This window comes from Eubalaena glacialis, chromosome 3, assembly GCF_028564815.1.
Source record: "Eubalaena glacialis isolate mEubGla1 chromosome 3, mEubGla1.1.hap2.+ XY, whole genome shotgun sequence".
NCBI lineage: Eukaryota > Metazoa > Chordata > Mammalia > Artiodactyla > Balaenidae > Eubalaena > Eubalaena glacialis.
The window spans coordinates 44,016,210-44,039,637 of NC_083718.1; the positions used below are offsets into that span (position 1 = coordinate 44,016,210).

Consider the following 23,428-nt stretch of genomic DNA (forward strand, 5'->3'; position numbering starts at 1 on the left):
GGGGCCTCCGCGAGGCCGCCAAAGCAGGCCTGCCGATGATGCCCAGACCAGCCTCCCGTGCACACCACACAGCTGAGGGTCTGTGCCTGGGATGCGAGGAGGAAGTCCTATAAATATGCCAGGACTGGTTGATTCGAAGCAGGGAAGAATAAATGACAAATTCATAAACTGGATTTTTTTATAGTAGGATTTTAATGACAAATATGCCCTATGAAAATATAGCTTAAGTTTGGCTCCAACAAGTTGTGTTAATTCAAACAATTTAACTTGCTCACAGGCCTCAAGGTTTTAATGAAGCACAGGTGACTTCAGTTAAGCAGGTGAGGCGCTGGGTCATCATCTGGGTGGTACATTTGGTGGCCGAGGAGTGCAACCCCGGCTCTGTGGCCGTGCTCTTCCCTCCGTGTGCTGTCTTAGCACCCCTCACCCCTCCTCTGTTCCATCATGGCCAGTGTAGACTGGCTGATAGAAACTCACTTTCAGATTAACTCGAGCAAAAAAAAAAAAACATGGGTTGTAAAGCTCCTGTAAACAAGTATTGTGAAAGCAGAGGAGAAAAACATTTAGCTATGTGGCTCTTTAACTTTTTTGACTGGACTCACAGTAAGAAATATATTTTATATCGTAGCCAAGTGTGCGTGTGCACACACACACACGCAGGTGCACACAACTACAACAAAATTTCCTAAAACAATTCTTAACCATGCTACATAAAATGCACACGATATTTTAAATTTTAATTAGCTTCACGTAAATAAAATGTGATTTGAGACGCACTAAATGGTTGTCATGATTCACTAATGCGTGGCGACTCACAGTTTAAAAAACACTAGCTGACTGTGCTTGAGAGAGAGCAAAAGGAGCAAACAGAATAGTTCACCCGCCTCGGCTCCCTTTAGACATAAATTTCCCCAGACCAGAGGCTGTGCCCTCCCATCCGTCCTGCTGGGGAGTCTGCACCCACGAACCTTCTGCAAACACAGATGCTGTGACAAACACTGGGACACTGAGCAGAAAGGAAAGGGTCCAGGGGAGGAGGCTCAGGTGCCTCTCTTCTAGTTACTATTTAATTGGGATTCATTTAGCCATTAAGTACCCTTCAGGGAGTGGGAAACAGGTTGAACAAGGGTGGTGAACAGGATAGAAGACGGTTAAAGGCAAAACACTCCTCAGTGTGGTTCTGGGCATCGTTGTGTGACCAGCACAAAGAGGGTCAAATGGCAAGTGGTTAAGACCATAGACTCAGGAGCCAGTCTCCCAGTTCTGATTCTGTCACCTCAGCTGTGTGACTGTGGGTGAGTCCCTCTGCCTCTCTGTGCCTTGATTTCCTCATCTGTAAAATGGGAACATAACAGTATTTGGTTGTTAGGGTTGTGACCTAATCAATACGCCAGCTGTTAGTGCTAAACAGGAAGGCAGCTCACCTGGCCACACAAATTAGGCTCCAACTCCAGCCGGCGACGGGCAGTATAAAGCAGAGAGCAGCTCCTATTATGTGGGGTATAAGGGGTGGCTAGTGTTAAACCCCCAGAGACGCCATATGGCAACGAAGAGCCCTGCACCAAGAGAGATCAAAGGTAGAATTCAAAACACTCCCACCCAAAGTCAGCGGGTTGGTCCTCAGGTTCAAGAGCACTCAATAAATTAAGACCCATCATTCTCTGGAGCACATTTCTGTCGGGTCACCTGTTCCCTGTGCTTATCTTCACAAGTTAACTGCCTTTCAGTTCTCTGCCACTTTACCACTTCTCCAGTCCTGCAAGCCCTCAGGAGCAAGCACAGGGGGTGAACAGCAAAGACCTTCAGATGCAGGGTTCTCAACCCTCAGTGTGCATTCAGTCCTGGACTAACTGGTCCCCCTCCCACCAGCCCATATTCCACACTTTTGCTAGATTGATTTTCTGAAGTGCAAATTTGATAATGTTACCTTTTTTTGTCCCTGTATCACGTCCCTGTTTAAACCCTTGGAAGCCTTCCCACTGTCTACGATGCATTTCAACCCCCACTGGAGGCATAGCCTCAGCTCCCCTCTTCAGCCTCACCTTTCACCACCCTGTACAAGCCCTGCTCTCCAGTCCTATCAAATACCTTGCGTTCCCTGATGATGCAATATAGGCTCAAGCCTTTAGGCTATTACCCATGCCATTCCTTATGCCTTGCCTGTCAGGTCTCTGACAGCTGAACTGGCCCCATTATAAAGAATTACCATGCTCAGTGGAAGCGTCGTGTCCTCTGGGAAGCCTTCTCTGACACCAGAGAGCCCGGAGCTCCTTCTTCACGTTCCCGCAATGCTCTATCCCTAAGAGGTAGCCCTGTAAGGCGTGACTGGCTTCCCGGCTTTGGCCACTAGAGGGCAGTCGAGTGTAGCGAGCGTCTAGCCTGGCAGCTACCCGAGGCTGTGAGCGCTGGGGAGGCCCCTGGCTGCAGACTCTGCTCCGACTCTGCTCCGTCCTCACACACAACGCTAGTTGGGCCTCGCTACACCTCACTGCTGGAATGTTGCACGGCCCCTTTGTAGGTCTCCTGGCCTCTGCCGCTCCGTCTCCTCTCCTTTATGCACAGGACTGCCCCGACTACCTTCCTTAACCATTATTTTGATCACCCTTCCCCTTCCCCACCCCACCCTTCCGCGAGAACGCTCAGTAGTTCATTATTAATTTCATATTAACCCAGAACTTCTCATTTTGGGTTTCTTTTGTTTATTAAAGTGTTGCAACTTCAGTAACAATTTAAAAAATGAAAGAAAAAAATTCCTAAGTCTATCCCATGATTTTCTTATGTTTTGGTCTGTCTGTATGTATATATGCACATATATATGTATATATATATATGTGCGTATATCTATATACGCACATATATATATGTGGTAGTGGTCAGGGCATAGATACAATTTTGAATTTAACTATTTTGACTTATTTTGAAAGCACAGACAAGTTTTCAAATTACCATTCTGGCTTTATAAATATTGATATGAAGGCATGCCAGCTTGGGTTTCAAGAGCAAGTTTGCCAGCCCTCCTGTTCCATTCAGTCATCCCCAGCACGGACTGTGCTGCTCTTCTGCGGCTGGAATACCTGCCTGGCCCCCATCCTGGTGTCCACACCCGCCAGTTCCTTTCTGCAACACCCTCCCCCTCCTTCTCTACTAAGCTCCAGCGCACATCCCCCCAGACCTCTGCTCAAACTTCCCCTCCACCAGAGGTCGTTTCCCAAGCAGTCAGCCCAGCTCTGGCTGCCTCGCCCCTGCTGCCCAGCTCTCTCTGGTGCAGCCCCAGTTTCCCTTGTGAGACTGGGAGGTCCCTGAGGATTAGTAGATGCTGTCTGTCCACTGGCAGCTGAAGCAAAGTACCACAGACTTGGTGGCTTGAAACAACAAAAATGTATTCTCTCACAGTTCTGGAATCCAGAAGTCCAAAATCAAGGTGACATCAGGGCTACACTCTCTCTGAGGTTCTAGGGGAGAATTCATTCCTTGCCTGTCCAGCTACTGGTGGTGGTCGGTATTCCTTGGCTGTGGCTACATCACTCCAATCTCTGCCTGTCTCATAGGGCCTTCTCCTCTGTGTCTCTTTGTCTTAAATCTCCCTCTGCCTCCCCCTATAAGGACACTTGTCATTGTACTTATTGGATAATCCAGGATGATCTCCTCTTTCAAGATTCTTAATCACATCTACAAAGACGCGTTTTTGAAATAATGTAACATTCACAGGTTCCAGGGATTAGGATGTGGATATGTTTTGGGGGGGCCACCATTCAACCCACTACAGTTCAGCTGTGCCTCAGGATCAGTGTGGAGTGAAGTGCGGGTTCACAAACCTAGCTGATCTCCAAAATCACGACTGTGGGACTTGAAAAAATGGCTCAGCTAGAGCTCCCATGGTGATTGAGACTCAGGAGGTCCCGGACGGTGCCTGGGTGTCAGTCAGGATCGGAGAGGTTATGCTATAATAACAAACAACCCCAACCTCTCAGTGACTTGACACAACAAACGGTTTCTTTCTTGTTTACTCCAAAAGGTCAACTTGAGTTGGTTTGGGACTGTCCTCTGAGTTGTCCTCATTCCAGGACCCAGGCTGATGGAGTGGCCACCATCTGGAGAGTTGCTGGCTTCCGTGACAGAGGGGGGAAAATCGTGGTGAATTATGAACTGAATTTTAACACCACTTCCACCCAGAAGTGATACTCATCCCTTCTGCACATACCATGGTGGGACTATGATCCTGTATGATATTTACCTGGAAAGAAAAGTGGTGCCCGTGTCTCTATTTTCAGAAAGCACTGTAGGTTTGGGAAGCATGGGACCCGAGAGCTGCAGAGGGACATCCAGTGACATCCTTTAGAGTCATCTCTGACTGCCCTCTTCTCCCCCAGGGTCAAAGCCCCAAGGCAGATCATCCCATGGGCCGAGCCTGAGTCACACCTGGGCCTAGAGGACTGTCTGCCCCCCACCAAGACCACACACTGGTGGACAAACCATCTGGGAAGGGGGCGCAAGGTGGTCAGGCAAAAATCAGCAGACATCATCCGCTGAGATTCCCCTGCTCCCTCTCCAGAGCGAGCTCATTCTGGAAGGCATTCAGGAGTTCGCGTGATGCTCCAAGGAGCCCCTTCACTGCTTTTCTTAGGAGGGGGGCACTGAAGAGAGGGAGGTGAGACATTTCCCCACTCATCTCTGCTTTGGTGCCACAGAGGCCACCAGTATCCGCCCAGCAGAACCAGGGTGACTGGTTTGGATGTGGTGGCCCCTCTGTTCACCCCAGAAGGACAGGGCCTGGGAGCAAGAAGGAGGCCCCAGCTCCATCACGCCTTCACGGAAGAGCCAGCAGTGGGTGAAAACAAGGGGTGAAGAAATCTATGTTGGGCTTGAAATGGTTGTGTGAACTGGCATAGCTATTTGTCATGAATGTTGGCTGCCTCTCCAGCCATTTTGACACTTAACACTCTGATGCTTCAGGAAACTGAGCCCGATTTTAGCAGCAGCCTTTCCTCACAGCCCAGGGCCACAGAGACACCTGGGCTGCATGCAGAGGTGCTGGGAAGTAAGCCTTGGTCCTGCTCAGAGGGAGAGCAGCTCCAGAGACGAGAGAAGGACAGCAGTGTGGGAGAGTCACAGTGTTTCTTCAAATAGTGGTTCACAAACCAGACTGTACAACCCCAGGGCGCCCTGGGGGTCCCATGCGTGCAGGGGTCTGGGTGGAGGGCCACCAGTTACAATCAGGATACTCAGTTAAATTTGAACATCAGACAAACAACAAATGAAAAAATTTTCTTTGGTATAAGTATGTCCCATGCAATATTTGGGATATACTTATCCTTTTGAAATTATTTATTTTTCTGAAATTCAATCTTAACTGTATATCTGGCATTTCTATTTGCTATACCTGGCAAATTTACTTGGGTGTCCTGCTTTGCTTTTATTTATTTTGGAGCTTAGGTTAGATTTTTTTGGAATCAAAGTTTTCACTGACAAAAAATAAAAGTTTGGAAAGCCACGGCTAGCTCTTTATTTTTTTTTTTTCCACATTGAAAAACTTAGGTGTAATGAATATGTAATGCATTATTTCACCCCAGACATACTTCATGGAGAGTTTTTGACAGCCCAGGCACTGGTGCAGACCATGGGGATAGCATGAGGTGAATAAGACAGAGCTGCTGCCCTCTGAGAGTGCTCTCAAGTTATGGAGGGAGAGAGTCGAGTCAACCACTGACCACGTGTGGTTGGAAGTGCAAGAGGTAGAGAGAGAGTTAGCGCCTCGTGGATCATGGCAGAGCTGTGAAGAATAAACAGAAGCAGTAAAGAGAGGCTAACCAGGCATTTCCACTGGCACGCCAGTTTCCACAAGTCATGGTCCAAATTGTAAGCATCACACTGGCAAGACCCTGATCCCCTTGGACTTTCTCTTTCCTTTTCCTGTAACTTATCTTTTAATAATGACTCGGTTAAGACAGATGAAGTAGTCAAGCAACCACTTTCTGTTTGGTTGACTTAAAAATGATGACACTGGTGAGCCATTTCCTTGGGGTGTCTTCAGGATCTAACACCAGGGTCTGGCCCGAGGTCCTGCTGGCTTGGGCAGGAAACACCTTCACCGTGTTCTCGAGACTCTGGCCCACCCCTGCCAGTACCAGGAACACGGCACAAAGAAATGCAGAAATTCTGAAGGAGGAGGAACGTTCAAAGGGCAAAATGCTCTGCACCTTATTAACTCTCACGTAAACACCTCAGCCTTATGTGTTGATGAGTAAGCCAGGAGGAAACCAGGTCTGTGAAGGCAGAGGTGCTTTCTATTGTCCAAGAAAACAGCAAGGGTAAAATGAGAGCTCCGTGCTGTCGTGAACAGTGTTGTCAGTTTTTTTTTAGTCATTAGAGGAAACTATTTCCTTTCCGGAAGAGTCTCTCTTCTGGGAACTGGGCACTTGAAGGTGGGTGTTGAGTGGGCTCGTGGGGGAATGTTCTGGGGTTCAGGAGACTCGGCCTTGGAGCCCGGTCACACTTGGCCAGGAAGGCGTGAAGTCGCCAGCATGTGACCCCGCCATGATGGACTCAGCAGTGGTGTGGGCCGTGGAAACGAGGCTCAGAGACGGTTTTGTGTGAGTCCAGAACAACCACACGTAGCTGAGGAGTAGTGAGCTGACCTCAAGTGTGTGAAAAGCAAGAAGGTTGTTGTCTCCTGCTCCCACGGGAGCTAGAAATAGAACCCTGCCCTTTGTCCTTGGGGAGCTGAAGCAACTGCCCGGCGTGGGTGTCCTGACCACAGGCCCCTTTGTTCCTCTCTCCCACCCATTCCCCTCTCCTGCCCTTCTTCCTCTGTGGCCTCAGCCCCAGCCTGTGACACTGGCTATGCTCAGCCCCACTGTCGGGCATCTCCGTCCTGGCACATCTGGAGGATGGGTGCACTCCCAGCTGCCGAGAACAGGACGGCCCTTTCCTCACTGGTCTTAGCTGCCACCCAAAGCCCTGACCTGGGGCCATTCAGAAACGTTTTGCCTCTTCCTGGCAGTAATTTCAGTGTCAGGCACATGGTTCCAGGGTGTTTAAAACTTCATTAACTGAGACTCACAGTAAGAAGTGCGGTGCCATTTTACATTGCATCCCATGCACACGTTATGTACTGGCCTTTTCCACACATGGACTGGGTCCGTGGCTGCCAGCCCTCAGGCTTTCCTGGGCTCGATTAGTGGGCAGCCCAGCAGGAGCTGGGAGGGAGGGAGAGGAGTGAGGGTAAGTATTCATTCCCCAGTGGGCTGGTGATCACAGCTCCTGTCTGAGCCTTCGCCACATCACTCTCTCTGTTTCCAAGTTCTGGAAACACCTTCCACCTTCAAGCCTTAAGCCTGAGGGTGATAACTAAGCCCCACAATTCTCTTGTGACTTCCCTACACCCTGCCCACGTCTTTGTAAACAGTTCCTTTATTAAATGCCCACAAACGACCCAATCAGAATGTGCCATCTTTCTATTGCTGTATCCATGTAGTACATGTGTGTTCACATATACAACACACATACACACACACACACACACGAGACTCATGAAATAACACTTACTCTTACTCCCCATGAGGCACTCTGATATACGTGACCCTGTTCTGGCTAATTATGAAGAATGCTCATCCCACCCACTCAATTAATTCCATGACTCACTTATGGGTCTCGATTCCCAGCTTGAAAAGCATTGCATAGGGCCAGCCCGGGGGAGGCAGCTGTCAGCTGGCCCGGCTATGGCATCTGGCAGAGGTCAGCGTGGAACATGCCGAGGAGGGGGAGCTGTCAGATGAGTCTGTACGGTGGGTGTCTTATGGGGCTCCCTTAGGGGAAGGCTGGACTCCTTTTTGGGGGTAGTTCCTTTCTGTGGTCATCCCATTCCCAGGGCCCAGTTTCCACTTTGTAAGCTAGAAACCTGTGTTGGTTAGATGCTCCGAGACGGCTGGGCTCAGGGGTGACCTGCACCCAACACAAGCATAAATACCTCCATTCTGATTCAGCCACCCCCGGTGAGGAATCAGCCATCCAGTGGGCCTGAGAGGCATGTTCTCCCATCGACACCCTTTCTCTGGTGGGAAATTCTATCCAGAAAGCCAGGCTGTCATCAGAAGGTGCCTGGCCAACACAGAGCACAGAGCAAGGGCCTTCTTCAAAGACCGGAGCGGGTCTGGGTGGCCCAAGCACCATCTCTCCGGAGTGCCTGCCTCACGGCCCCTCCTTTGTTCCCACACCCTTACCGACCCAACCCCTCTGGCTGACCCACTGACTTTCTTGTTCTGTTCCCTTCTGTGTCTGGGCAAGTGAAGCTTCTTATTCCAATCCTTGGTGGTGGTGGAGGGAGATGGCTGCGTCCATCGTGGCCGCCCATGGCTGCCCGACGGGGGGCTGGCATGTGTTTTCAAGGAGTAGAAGAGCTCCCTCTGCCTCACCTTCCGGGTGGTCCTGAGATGTGCGGCCAGCAGCTAGCCAATCAGCAACCATGAAAGTGCATGCTTATCGAGTTCTTCGTGGAAACTAGGCTGGTGCGGAGCTCTTAGCGGCACAGTCTCATTTCTCTCCCCTCTCAGCCTGGTGAGAAAGTACCTGCTTCCCCATCTTGTACATAAGGAGATTGAGGCTCAGAGTGGCCAGGTGACTTGGCTGAGGTCGTATTGTAAGTCAATTGCTAGGTGGCCCTAGAAACTGTCTGTGAATACACATGTGTGCTCTGAAAGGACAGGGAATGCGTCCCCAGCCTCATGAGCTCTCACTCCTTGGAGGCAGGACTGTGTCTCCTTCAGGAAATTTCCTCTCTACCCCGCTAGCCACCCGAAGTGCACAGGGCAGGACTCGGCACACCAGGGTGCCCAGTTACCCACGTTTGCTGACAGACGCAGACTGGGACCAGCCTCTTGCCAAAGAGGGAAGGCCAGTTGGAGCCTCAGACCACAGGGAGGTGACTCCATGGAAGCACCAGACCGTGGTGGTGACTCAGCTGCCTGGCTGATGGATGGTGCATGGACGTCAGTCCTCACGCTGTGGCCCTTCCCTTTTTTCCCTGGAACAATAACAAAATCCTGGCCGTGTGCTTCGGTTGCCATAGGAACCAGAAAACATTTAATAACGTGGAGACTCTGGGACAGGTGGACTGAGCAGGTCTGGATAAAAAGAACCCTCTTCTGCCCCTTCACCCCAAATCCTGGGCATCTCATCCATTTGGAACAGATTAGGTAAATTAGTCAGGAGAAAGCTACGCCGCTGCCTGGATTGAGTGACCTTGTCCGACCAGGAGTCTGGGGCAGTCACAAGTCTGCGTGCCTGTGGGATCTGGCCCAAATTCCTGCCGAGAAGAAACGGGATCTGAGGCACCCCCGTCTGCCTGGGAGACTGAGTGCCACGTGGGGTGTCCGCCCCCGGCACGCGTGGGCCTGTCCTGGACTCCGTAGGGAAGAGGAAGAGGGGAGACACAGGTCCCCATGCTCAGAGAGCTCCCGGTCTACTGGTGGCAGGACACACACCTGGACAATCCTGCCGGGTCCCAGCCCACATCGGGAATCACCAGGAAACAGTGGGGGAGGCGCATGGGAAAAGGGCTTCTGGGCGGGGATGGGGTTCGGTGATGAGAACCAGAGCCCTCCATTCCCAGCAGGACCCGCTGAGTGTGGCACCAGGCTCACTCACTCACATGCAGGGTCACGGTGACAGCTGGGGCCAGGGGACTGGATGCTCTTAGAGGCTCGGCCATCCCTGCCTTCCCCACCGGCCACTTTGTGGTCCCCGTCCTCCCTCTCACTCCTTCCCTGCACACTGGGCACCTCTGCGTAGGGCAAGTGGCTCGGGCATCCTGACAACGATGTCCCACCCCCCCCCCAGACTAAACAGGCTCATATCCAAACTCACCGCCCCCCATGTGTCTCCTTTTCCTAAAACACCGACATCATTCCAGGTTTAACGACATGCTCTATATCCGCACAGGTGACCCTCCTTCCACCCGAGTCTCTCCCGAGGGGCCCTCCCCTTCCTCCCCCACGTCTGCCACCGGGGCCATCTGGCACGTGACCGCTGTAGCCACCTCCTAGACGTTCTCTTCGTCCCGTTCAGGCTTTGAGGCAGCGTTCCTCAGGGGCTTGACCTTTGCCCTAATTTCCAGCATTTTCCACTTCTTCTTGGGCATCGCCCCACGCAATTCAGACTCAAAATGTCTGAGACAGAACTCGCATCCTGCTCCCACAGACCTTCTCATCTTCTGTGTTTCTCCTCTTGGGTGGGAGTGCCCGGCCCCCTGACGTGGCCCTGCCTCCTGGCTCTATGCCCTCCACCCTCCTCCATGCAGAGGTCAGAGTTCACCTTCTAACGCACTGCTCTTCACCGCGCTCCTGCTCAGAAACCCTTGACCTCCTCACTGCATAGGAGTGATGCCCAGGTCCCCTGGGAGGGCAGCTGAAGGCCTCCCAGGCGGCCCCCAAGCTTCCTCTTCAGCTTCCCCTCCCAGCTCTCTTGCTCTCTATTTCCCTCCCTCCTCTTTCTTTCTGTCTGTTGTCTCTCTCTCTCTGTCTGTCTGTCTGTTGTCTCTGTCTGTCTGTCTGTCTCTCTCTCTCTCTCACACACACACACAGCCTGCAGCTCTGGCTACACTACCCTGCTGGTCTCTGTGCCTTGCTCTTTTCTACCTTCGACCCCTTCATCGTGCTGACTCCTCTGCCCGAAACCCCCTCTCCCTCAACCCAGGGAACCCTCACCTCTCCCCAGGGCCCCCAGCCCAGCCCACATATCTTCCCAGCCTGACCGCACCACAGGTCCGGGGCAGAATTCACCACTCCGTCCTCTGTGCACCCACAGAATTCAAGCATTCTCCACACCGAGCAGAAGTCCCTGTTTCTAGCCTCCTCCACTGGCCTGGGGACCGCTGGTGCCGGGCCCGTCTATTCCTCCCTGTGCCCTGACATCTACACCTCTACCTCAAACCAGGCACCCCGTGAATGCCGCACGGATCCCTGGACCCACAGCCCTTCTTTCTCCCGACCCGGCGTGGTATCTGCCTCCAGCCGCACTCCCACCTCTGTCCCCAGCCTCCCTCACAAGGTCGCCGGACCCTCCTATGGGCAGGTGGCAAGGTCTGCAGCCTCTGCCTGAGCTCTCTTTGCTCTCTCACTGGAAGCTCTCCCCCCCCCCCCACCCCCCGTCTATCCGTGTTTCCTGCCAGGCAGAGAATGCCTCTAATTCACTCTCTGAGGTGTACAAACCCCACGCCCTCCTCAGAGGTTCCTTCTCCAGTCAGGACTAAACTCCCTGCTTCCCCCGCAGCCTGGGAACTCGGCCCACACCTGGCCTTCCGTCAGCGCTGTCCGCCACATCTGTTCTCTTCCCGCACACTGGGCTCCCTGGAGGGCAGGAAGCCCACCTCACTTCTCTCTGTTTCCCTGTGGTGCTCTGCGCCTAGCAGCTACCCTCAAAATGCCTGTTGAAGTGCCGGATCTTGCAGTGGCTCCCCAGGGCCTGTGACAGGCTGGCAACCTCGGGTACCTGGGGCAGCGGGTGACCTATCTGCTGGCAACCCTGATCAGAGGGGCCTGTAGAGCCCCTGCTGCCCCGGCAGGGTGCGGAGCCCGGAGGGAAGAGCGCTCCCTCAGCCCTCAAGTCAGCCACCCATGCCTGCTGGTGGCCAGCAATTGCTGGAAATTTCCTCAGCTCCCTCCCCGGCCCTCAGCCCTCCAGTGCTTCCCCTCCCTCACCCCGCCCTCCTCCCATCATTTCCATCAGCCCCGACTCCTGGAGCCGGGCGTGCAAACACTTCATAACTGCCCCCGCCTCCACCTCCTGCAACACGCATCCCCTCTCTCACCCTCTTGCTAATCTTACCTTCCTGCATTTAATGTACAACCTCTGCTTAATCCAGGCCTCCCGTCCCGCATACTCTACAGGCAATGACTCATGCAGGTCCCCTTCCCCGGAACACCTGCCTTCTCTTCTCCACTGATCCGAATCCCCCCGCTGCAGGCCCGGCTCCAGTCTCCCTTCTCCGTGAATTCTCTGACGCAGAACTGGCTCTCTGAGCCACATTATAGTCCTGTTGCAATCAGCGAGCACCACACCGGTTAATATTTAAGTGTTCTCCACAATTTTATGTAATGCGCCTTCATTTTCTTTTCCCACCTAGACTGTAAGCTCTTAGGCGTAAAACTAGTTCTTAAGTTGCTGGGGAAGGCAGGTGAATGTAGGCTTTCTCTAAACGCTCTCAGCTTCTTCTTTGTGTACCCAACTTTAGTAGAATCATCTATTAAAGTCCTAATGTCTAAACTAATGATGTCTTTCTTGGGCAGCCCTGAAAATAGATCACAGATTACAAGGAAGCCTCACACCGGAGGCTTCCTGGACTGGGAATTTAATGGACCAGAAGCCCAGCTTCTGCATTCGGCCCAGGTGGTTGAGAGGGCTCACTGGAGGTTACAGAGACTGGGATTTCCACACCGTGGGAGAAACTGTAACCCTACTTTGCGGTAACTGGGGAATGACGTCCATGGCTGGAGCAATGCTGTGATGGGACCTGTGCCCAAGGGAGGTGAGCCACCCAGCCCTCTGGCTGGCCTCGCAAAGGAGCCAGCCTGCAGCCGGAGTGGGGGGCGGGGGAAGCCAAGGGCCTTCTGACGCCCCACCCGGCACTGGGCACCGTGACCACTCCCTGCCCAGGGCCTCTGAGCAGGGCTGGCTTTGGAGAGGGGCTTTAGCGAGCTGAGTAGGGCAAGGGAATCCCTGGAGAACTGTATTTGCGGTAACTTTCCCAGCAGCTTCCTTTAGGTCAGGTTACAGGGGACTTCCTTTAGGTCAGGTTACAGGGGACTTCCTTCAGGTTAGACACGCGTGTCCATCGTGCGGCTGAGCCAACAGCAAGTCCGCGAGCAACCGCGGCCCGAGCCTCTAGGGAACAAGCACAGCATGAGGTCTAGGAAGGGGAGTCCAAGGTCCAGGGCTCGTGTTCCTCTTTCTCCTCCTCACCTTCCCTCCAGATTCTGTGCTTTTATCCCCTCCACCTCACATTGCCTCCTTCCTGCCAATGTCACTCTCTCTTCAATCGCACCTTCTCTTCCAGGAGAGCTCTCTAACTGATCACCCAGCAGGCACTCTACCTGACCCATTTTAGGGCTGCCTTCACCCCTTCCTCTCCTTTTCTTCCCTCTGGAAACTTGATTTTCTGGAGGTCACCATGGACAATGGTGATGGCCCCTGAGTTTCTGGAGCTCCCCTTTCCTCAGGTCACAACATTTATTTAACCATCCACTGAGCCCTTACAACGTGGAACCTGGGGAAACAAGAGGCGCCTGCATCTGGCCCCTGCACTTGGGACCTTGTGGTGTGGCACAGGCCGCGCCAACAGGGAGACTGCACAGGGTGCGAGGCACAGGGGCACAGCCAGAGCCGTGCTAGGGAAGACGGTCCAGGGGAAGTGACATCGAAGGGGGGGCCTGAAGAATGCTTGGTAGTTGGCTGTAGGCTTGGGGAGATTCTGTTCTACACAGAGAGAAGCCAAAGAGAACATGCGGTCTTGGGGAACTGCCAGCAGGTCCATATCCCTCAGAGTCAAGAGGTGAGAGTGGAGGTCAGAGAGGGGCCAGGAGAGGCTCAGGCAGCGTCTAGAGTGCAGGAAGGGAGCCTGGAGTCAATCCAAGAGCAACGGGGGTGGGGTGGGACTGCTGCAGGGTCTTAAGCAGGGGGTGACACTGAGTACGTAATGTCGGGAATATTCATTTCTCTTCATATAACGGGGAAAATTCAGAAGGAGGCTCGCTTCCGCCCAAGTCCATATTCAATGAGCAGATGAAAGAAGCGAGGCCTTGAGTCCTGCCCAAGGCCCACAACGGGCAGGGCTGAGCAGGCACAGGCCCCAAGCCTGTGCTGGGGCAGGTGGGGGTGAGCAAAGAGCAGAGTCAGTGGAGAAGTTGGGACTCTCAGGTTGCAATTAACGGAAGCCAACGTGATACGACTTAAGCCACAGTGGACATTGGCTGAGAGGATGCAGGCCCAGGGCAGGGCAGCAGAACTTCTAGAGGAGCCCAGATTCAGAGGCGGGGTGTCCTCAGGCCTCACTCCCGTGCCTACCTCTGCCCACCTGCTCCACCCCTTCTCTTTGCAGCCCTTCCCCGGTCCCTCTGGCTGCTGGCAGAGCCTGCTTGCCCCACTGACCTTGAGGTGGTGAGTTATAGGCTGGCTCTGGGTTCCAAGTCCAAGTTCCCAGGAAAGAGACTCTGAGAACCCCAGAGTATCTATTGTAAGCAGCCACGGCCAGGGGTGTCACACATTACAAACCGGGGGCTGGGTGGGGCTCACACTGGGCAATGGGGGGGGTCCCCAGAAAAGGAAGACTAGGTACCAGTGGGCACCCCAAAGCTGTGAAGCTCAGCATGGCGTGGTCTCCACCCCTCCCAGGAGTACAGTTATATAGAACTTCATAATCTTGTAGGAACAAAATACAGATTCCCTATAATCCAAAGGATTTTAATGACAAGAGCTAATATTTTTGAGCACTTACTCTTTGCTAAGTGATTCACGGGTATTTTCTTACTTAATTCTTGTGGGCCAGTGAGGTAGATGCTATTAGTGTTTCCAATTTACAGACAATGAAATGGAGGCACAGAGAGTTCTGACTGAGCTTTCCTGTCCTGTTTCTGAGGCACGGCACCCCAGTCTTGGAGCACAGAGGAAGAGGAAGGCTGCCCTGTTACCCAGCGGTGTGCTGGTAAATGTTTACCAGCTAGCTCCCTGGCAAAAAAAAAAAAAAAATGGTTTGCAGCATTTACTGATTTCCGAGGTGTGAATACTCCCACTGTGGCTGATTTCAAGCTACCAACTTCCTGGAGCCAGCGTGAGAGGCTCCAGCACATACTGTCTCTCTTTTGGGTGAGTTCCGGAGATTTAGAGCAGTGCTTCTCAAAGTGTGGTCCCTGAACCAGCCACATCAGCATCGTCTGAAAATGTTCAAATTCTCTGACTTCACCACAGACCTACTGAAACCCTGGGGTGGGAGGGAGGAGCCTCCCTCTGTTTTCAAGCCCTCCAGGGGACTCAGATGCATGTTCAAGCTTGAGAACCTCTGGAGCAATGGCGTAATAGGTCCTTTCACAAACTCAGCTGGTCCCAGTCTTCATCCTGTGGTTGGGAGAATGGGGTTTGTTTCCCACTCCTCGGCAGATGGGCAAACTGAGGCCAGAGAGGCGAAGGTTGCTGGAAATTGGTGGGTGAGAAAAATGGATTAAGAAACCCTCCAGCCTGGGTTTCCTTCCCCATAAAGTAATGGGGGTGGGGGGGGTCTCTGCAGAGTCCCTCAGTCCTGGCCCTCCATGGGTCTGTGAAGTGATTGCCCATGGACCCAAGGTTAGTGGGAGGGTGGGAAGGCTGAGCTCTGACTCCAGGCAAATGGCCAGAGCAGAGGGAAGGAGAGAAATCCAGGGTCCTCTGGTGCTGGCCCCACTGAAGAGGGGGGAAGTGAGAGCCACGTAAAAGCATAAGTCTCAGCAACACCTGGTTCTGGGCCTTCGAGGCTGGTCCAGAGAGGTCCCGAATCTGAAGTTAAGTCCCGGGATGGTGCTAGAGAGTCTGAACCAGCAATCTCTCTGCCTCAGGCCTGAGCCCAGAAGACCTGTGATGGCTCCTGGGGTTGAGGAGGGGCAGGAGCCGCAGGTCCAAGTCCTGCCAAGCTTCTGTGGGACGTGTTTGCTGTCTGGTTGTCTCAACAACTTCCCTCAACCCCAATCCAGATTTGCTATTAACCAAAGACAAACAAATCAAGAGCCAAGTATCAGAAGTGATGCAAATTCCGTGTCAGCCCCGGGAGGCCCTGAAACACCTGGGCAATCAGCAAGGGCATGATGTCACCCAGAGAAATGCTTGGCTCGCAGGCAACTGTGGTCACGTGACACGGCCCGTGTGCCCGGGTCACACGGAGGGAGGGGTTCCCCTCTGAGCTCAGAGTGTCTGACAGAGAACCAAAACACAAACAGAAACTGTCCTGTCAGGGCGAAATCCGTAAGTCATGTGATGGGGCAGTTTCTCGCCTCAAAGTTTGAGTCACAGAAGCGAAGACTCAGAGCCAGCATTACCCAGCAAAATCAGGCCCTGCTGGGATGCTGGTCTGCTGTCTGCCTGGGCTGGAAAGTTGGAGCCACTGGAATTCCAGTCACTCTCCTTTCAGGAAAGAAGTTCTGTAGGAGTTTCCTCACAGGCACCTGCTCTAGAATTTCTTAGTGAAAATCCCGGACCCAACACCAGCCTTCCCCACTGGGCTGCTACCTCACTGCAGTGTCTCACCTGGGCTTGGCTTCCATGCTGGTCGGTCCCCAGGGGGAGGCCGGCAGACTGGGCAGCCACTCCTCCTTCCCAGCCCAGAGTGGCCCACGTGGGCTGCTTCCGCAGCTGCTGGTTCAAGCTAAGGGAAGATTTGGGCTCAGCAAATGCTGAGCGAATACCTGGGGCAAGTTGAAGGTTTTAGGTAGCAGGGAGGTATGAGGTGCTGGGTGCCAAGGGGCAACGGCCCACTCCATTCTCTTGCCCCCATTCTTCCAGGCTCCCACTCTTTGTAAAGCAGCTGTTGACCACCTGGATCCTGGCACTAGGCAATGCTGTGGGCAGTATGTAAGTGGGCAGCCAGGTCACTGCCCTCAAGGGGCTTACGTTCTATAATATTTAGGAAGACAACGCTATCACAACCCAACACAGTAACAAGCAACAGCGAACAGCATGTGATTTACCACAGACCCAAAGCAGTGAAGCACAGCAGGAAAAGCATGGATGGTCCCTGTACCAGACACACTGCATCTGAATTCTAGCCAGGCCACTCACCAGCAGCTGTGTGACCTTGGGCGAAGTGCTTAAACTCTCTGAGCCCCAGTCTACACGTCTAAAAAATGGAGATAAAAATTTCCAACTCACGGGGCTGTGGTAAAAAATGAAATAATGGCTGCAAAACAGCTGGTAAAATGCTCAGCACATAGTAGGTACTTGATAAACTGAATAGTTCCCTTAATTCCTTTTTGGGCTGAGATGGGCTATAAAAGATGAAGCATTTATGTCTGATCTCCAAACCTAGAGCACATCAGAAGCAATAAAGTGAAAGCACTAGAAAGGAGGCTCAAAAAGAGAAGGGAAGATTAACACACAAAAGCCTGACGTGAGAGAATACCTAGAAAAACTATAAAAGCAAATGTAAAAACAAAATAGTGCGCAGGGACCATAAGGGTAGAAGCAAACAGCCACCCTCACCCCACAGCCTCCAGGGCCATCACCGTATCACAGGACAGCAGAGCCCATGTTGTTCTCAATGACGATGTATTCGATAGTCACTAGGAAGCCAGGGATGAGAATAGTGCGCTTAAAAAATATTTCCATCCACGATTTTTAACATTAAGAAAAAAGTGCCTAAAGTGTGTGGGGCTGGTAAATTTTCAGGCATCCAGAAAATTCACCTGCCACAATTTCCCAATGGTTGGATTAGCTGAGTTTTTACTCTACTTTTTATATATTTGTCAGAGAACTTAGAACCATGCTGAGCACATCACGGGGGCTTACCAGACGGTTTACTGATAAATTTATACAGGGTTAGAATACGGTTTTTTTCTGTTTCCTGTTTTTAACCCTTCAATGCATTAACTAATCGAGGCCAGGGACAGGATCCATCTTCTCTTTGAAAGGGCAATACTGCAACTGATTATCTTCAGCCTCCCCTGCTACCCCCACCAGCCTGTTCCTCCTTCTATATTCCAGGTTTTAGTCAATGGTGCCATCATCTACTAGACAGCAACAATGACAAAAGCAATAATAATAATTATGTTAACGAAATTAGCAGGTTCTGTTTTCTAAGCACTTGCCAGGCTATGTACACCTTGCTTTTTCTCCCTGAAGTCCTGCAAGGTAGGATTATTTCAGTTCTCAGATGCAGAGGGTGAGAGTCAGAGAAGTAACTTGCTTCAGGTCACCCAGCTCCTAAGGGGCAGAGATGCATCTGACCCCATCGCTCAGGGCGCAGTCCGCCAGCCCGAGGCGGGAATGTTCCCGGGACTCAGAGCAGCCCAGCACGCTCCTCACCGGTCAGGCCTCCCCAGCTCTTGGCAGGTGGCAGACTGCTGGCTGCTGCCCAGAGCAGGAGGGACTTGGCGCGAGCAGAGACCCCCTGCCCCACTCGCCCTCCAGCCTGGGGTGGGCCTCCCACCCTCTCCCTTTCCCTGTCTCTGGGGTCCCTGACAAAAGGTGCTCTCATCCCCCACACGTCTCCTCAGTTTTCCATTTGATTTTTGACTTTTATTTCATGCTAATGCTAAGTGTAAAACAGATTAAATTCTGCTGGCAATTAGCCCATAAGTAAGTAAGATATCCTCACAGTAGAAAACACCCACTTGGAACAATCTGGGCCTCTCCATTCCCTTTTCCTTCTGACCCTGTCAGAGTTCTGTTCTGGAAACACACCGAGAGCCTCCCCATCTCTGAACCCTCTTCTTTCCTTCCTCTCACATAGGTGCTGAGTCTGGCAGGTGACAGGTGAGCCTGGCAGGGACAAGGGAGCCTGGCAGATTCTGGAATTTGAATCTAGACTGCCATTAACATGACCCTGAGTGAATTATTGAATAGCTTTAGCTTTCATTTTTCTTATCTCTAAAACAGAAACTGGAACTGCTCCCTGGCATGTGAAGATAACAGAAGCTTCCCCTCCCCAACCTGTTTTAATAAAGTGCCTGGCATGTGGTAAGTTCTTATCTCATCCTACTGTGGCCCATTTCTTCCATGAAGTCTTCCTTAATTGTCCCAATTGTGGCAGAGACAGTTAACTACCAACCCCATCCCTACTCCCCCTTTTTTCATTACTAACAAAACCCCAAGTTTATTTGGGGGAGTAATGTGCTAAGAAACTACGTTTCCCAGGCTCCTTTGCAATTAGGGTGTGCATGGGTCACAGGTATGGCCAGTGAGATGTAAATAGAAGTTGCTGGGAGAGGCTCTGAGAAAGCTCTTTAAAGGAGGCTGACTCAACTGTGCCCTTTTGCCCCTTACCATCTTTCTCCTTTTCCTTGTCTGGAATGTGAATGTGATGTTTGGAGCCACAGTGGCCATGTTATGACCATATGGCAACCTGGAAGATGGAAGTCACATCCTAAATATGGCAGAGCAGAAGAGTAGAGGAAGTCTTTGCCATGGAGGGTGTGGTCCACCAGACGTCAGGATTTATGTTACATGAGGGAAGAAGAAACTAGTTATTTAGGATTTCTATTATATGTAACCCAACATAGTCCTTATGGATATGTAGGTTGGTGACCTTGCCCTCTTCTCTGAGCTCCAGTCACACATATGGTCACAAGTGTATTCAGGAAGATTTTGGTTATAAGCAAAGTAGCCTAACAATCTAGACTTTTTGGAGCCACATTATGTGAGGAGTAGAAAGTTTCTGACTCATGTAGGGTGTCTGTGCCCCAAAGCTAATGAGGTCCTGCACTAAAGTTGGTTCTCTGTCACCTGCTCCTTATCTTATGGGAGGAATGAAAGACAGTTGGATGCTACTGCAAAGCAAACATTGTTTGCAGGACTGTAGGATTTGTTAAATCAAATGCAGAATGACAGGGAATGAGTGAGCAGAAGAAAGCAGGTCTCCAACCCACCTGTGAGGTTTGGGAAAAACTTGGTGCATTCTGATTATAAGAGTATGGCTTCTAGGGACTTCCCTGGTGGTGGAGTGATTAAGAATCCGCCTGCCAATGCAGGGGACACGGGTTCGAGTCCTGGTCCGGGAAGATCCCACATGCTGCGTAGCAACTAAGCTCGTGCGCCACGACTACTGAGCCTGCACTCTAGAGCGCGTGAGCCACAACTACTGAGCCCGCAAGCCACAGCTACTGAAGCCTGCGCGCCTAGAGCCTGTGGTCCGCAACAAGAGAAGCCACCGCAATAAGAAGCTCGCGTATCACAACGAAAAGTAGCCCCTGCTCACCGCAACTAGAGAAAGCCCGCGCGCAGCAACAAAGACCCAACGCAGCCAAAAATAAAAATAAATAAATAAATAAATTTATAAAAAAATAGAAGTATGGCTTCTAGACCATGGAGAAGTAATGAGTCCTACCTTGGGCAGCATAAGTATTTCTTCACATGTCCACATTCTGCATCCTCAATGAGTTCAAATTTGCAGTTAAATTTAAAGGCATTTATTCTCTTCCCATATGGAAGTTTCTGTGCTAAGTGCTGCAGGGAACTCAGAGATGAAAAAGATCCCGGCCTTGCCCTCAGGGAGTTGACAGTTGAGCTGGGGGATGGCAAAAGCATATATGATTCTCACGTGAATGCAGGAGGTTGTGGAAAGTCAATCCCAGAAGTCAAGAAGGATGGGAAAATACAAAGGAGGAGGAGACTGAGGCCTTGAAAGGAAGGTGCATCTGAGCCGGGCTTTGGAGAATAGGCGGCATTTCAGCAGGGGGCAGGGCGGGGAGGGCTTGCCCAGCCTGAAGGAGCAGCAGCAACAAGATGCAGAAAGGTCACCAGGCATGGGCGGAGTTCACAGTGGTCACAGTCTAGTGGGGCTACAGTGTTGGGGGCCTGAGGAGGTGAAACTTGGGTGCTGAGTGTGGGAGATAAAGCTATGATTGAGTTTAAAAATAAAAACAATGATGCGGCATGCACTGTGTGTGTAACATGTGCCCGCCACGGTTCTAAGTGCTTTCTGTGGATTAATTCACAGCAACCCTATGAACCACAGTGACTGCCCCTGGGAGGGGAAGTCCAAAGGACAGAATTGGAAAGGAGACTTCTTACAGTGTAACTTTTGTAATTTTTGAATTTTGAGTCATGTGAATGCTTACCCTATCTTAAAGCTTAATATGAAATTTAAAAGAGGAAAAAAAGGAGGCTTCCCATTCTGAACTGAAGGAAGAGAAGGGAGAGAAGGAAGAAAAGGTGGCCAGATTCTAGCCCTTCAGTGATGGGTCTGGGTGAGGTCATGGGCCTCCAGCCAGGAGAGATTACAAGGTGAGTTCAGCCTTGATTTGCTAAATGACCCAGGACAGCTCCCCTTCCCTGGGGGTGAAGGGTCAGTGCTGCTCATGTGCCTAGAGGCCCTGCCTCAGAAGGGGCTGGAAGACTGGCCTCCGTCTCTCCGCCTGCCATGGGAACAAGGGAAATGGACAAGGAAACACAGACTACGGCCTCATCAGTCATTGATAAACAAGAAGCAGAGCAGATTGGGAATGTGCAATGGTGAGGAGGACACAAGGATTCTGGACACTGAGTCCTGGTCCTGCCTAGCCACCAACTGTCCCTGTGACCTTAGATAAGCCATTTTCCCTTTGGGGTTCAGCTCCATCCCTGTCAACAGGGGCCTGGACCAGACTGATGGTCATCCAACTGCCACTCCCCCGCCCCTTCGCCCGCTCCGACCTACTTTACCTATTGGGCATCCCCTCAACACTTCACAGAGGCCCTGGATTGAAAAAAACGACAGCTAGCCAGTCAAAACGATAGCCAGTCTCACCTAGATGGTCTCCAGGCCAAGTGGTTTTGTCACTCCATAGCTCTGAGAGCCTCGCCACCTCCCCGGATACAACCCCTTCAGGCAAGGAGGTCAAAGGAACACGCTTCAGTCAGCTAGGGGCTGAGCAGTGGGGACCCCACGCCCCTGGGTGATGGCAGATCTGGCGGGGCAGCAGCAGGCAGCAGGTGGCTGGAGGTGGAGGTGTCAGTGCACATGGTGGAGGGCCCCTCTTGAGCAAAGCCAGGCAGATGCATTAACAGCCCAAGTGCAGTAGTAGCTGCAGCCTGCTGGTTGGTCCCTGGGAAAGTCTTGCTAGAGGTGGGGCACCTTCAGTGGAGGTCTCTCTACCTGAGCAAGGCACATGGCTGCATCTTCCTGGCCCTCATGGTCAGGAGTAGCCAGCCCAGAGGCTGGCAAGCATCCTCAGAGAGCACTGGGTGTAGAGCCCATGGTTGCCCTTCAGGCCTGGAAGCATCTCCTCTCCCTTCTCTCTACAAGTCCCTATGCCTCATTGTCATAACTTTGTCATAAGTTTTGCTCAAAACTTTCCTGTTGAACACAGAAGCCAACTTGAAGGAGCTCCCGATAGCCAAATTTGAGATAATTTGAGCAAAAAAAAAAAAAAAAAAAAAATGATCACAACAGATTATAACTTATAGAGCAAGAGAAAAATAGGAAATAATGCATCTATACTGATATAAATGTTTGAATAAACAAGTAAGGGAAAAGGGAAAAGCCTTTCTTACAGCAAAATTTCAATTGATGAACATTAGAAAGGTGTGAAGGAAATAGAAAACCACCATTTGGCAGACACCCACGGTTGTGATTGTTTTAAGCAAGACTCATCAACGGAAACAAACATTTGTGGGTAAAAATAAGATGAGAAACAGGATGCTTACATCATCTCAAAGTAGTTCCCTACGAGATGCCTATTAGTAGCAAAGGGGAAAAGAGTACCTTTACAGTAGAAAACCTGGCAGACCCCACCTTACTCGGGTGATCACAGTCAACATAACAAGTACCACAACATATCGGCCTCATGTGCCGCCTGTTATGATGCACTGAGAAGGGCACAGCATCACTTCTGTGGTGTTCTTGTCAAAATGCACAAACCGAGGAAACACCAGACAAACCCAAATTGAGGCACATTCTACAAAATAACTGGCTAGTACTCTTCAAGAGTATGAAGGCCATGAATGAGTAGATGAAGGTGCTATCCCAGGCCAGAGAGACTACAGAAACACGATAACTAAGTGCTATGGGTGATCCTGGTTTGGCTCCTGGATAAGATGAAGAACATTAATGGGGAACTTGATGAAATTTGAATGAGGTTTGTAGCTAATGCTAATTTCCTGGTTTTGATGACTGTACTGTAAATTTGTAGGATGTTAACATTTGGGGAAACCAGGTGAAGGGTATTTGGGAATTCTTTGTACTGTTTTTGCAACATTTATATAAGTCCGAAATTATTTTCAAAAAGTAAAACAGAAACCTTTTCCTCTTTTGTCCGACTTTCCCAGAGTCACTCCTGTAGCTGTGTGTAGCCAGCTACTTCACACGGTGTGTTGGTATTATTCGTTTATGTGTCCGCCTCCTTCAGGCTCCGAGTTCTAAGACAAGGACTATGTCGCGATAATCTTTGTTCTGGCCTCAGCTTATCAATCTTATTCGGGTGGGAGCTGACTGGCTGTTTCTCTCCAAGAAACTCCCTGCTCTATCCACTCCCACCGTAAGAAGCACCGCTGCTCTTTCAGCTGCTTAGCCCAAAGTCCTAGGGGTCGTCGTAGGTACCTTTCTTTTTCTCTCATCCCAGGACCAGCAAGTCCTATTGGGGTTCTCCAGAGTTTATCACCAACCAGACCACTTCTCCCCCATCCTGTGCCAGTGCCCTAAGTCCAGGGTACTCATTTCTCATCTGAACGTGAACCTCACACTCCTAACTGGCCTCCCCTTACCAGATCCTCAAATTTCTTT

At 51.3% G+C, this 23,428-nt stretch overlaps 2 long non-coding RNA genes across 3 annotated transcripts in view; one reads left to right on the forward strand and one right to left on the reverse strand.

Moving 5' to 3' along the window:
• Nucleotides 1-210: 210 nt before the first annotated feature.
• On the reverse strand, nt 211-2,544 carry LOC133087881 (uncharacterized). The gene is made up of 3 exons (XR_009700463.1): nt 2,207-2,544; nt 1,425-1,556; nt 211-1,333 (listed from the first exon to the last, which is right to left on the reverse strand). It is a non-coding gene; the product is annotated as an uncharacterized LOC133087881 (long non-coding RNA).
• A 9,768-nt stretch (nt 2,545-12,312) lies between these two features.
• LOC133087883 (uncharacterized) overlaps nt 12,313-23,428 on the forward strand; it is a 33,616-nt gene continuing 22,500 nt past the window's right edge. Inside the window, exons 1-3 of one of the 2 annotated variants that reach the window (XR_009700465.1) lie at nt 12,313-12,520; nt 18,607-18,687; nt 19,698-19,962. This is a non-coding gene — a long non-coding RNA (uncharacterized LOC133087883). Of the gene's footprint in view, nt 12,521-18,606; nt 18,688-19,697; nt 19,963-23,428 lie in introns of those variants that run through there. The other variant, XR_009700466.1, reaches the window with a different exon arrangement.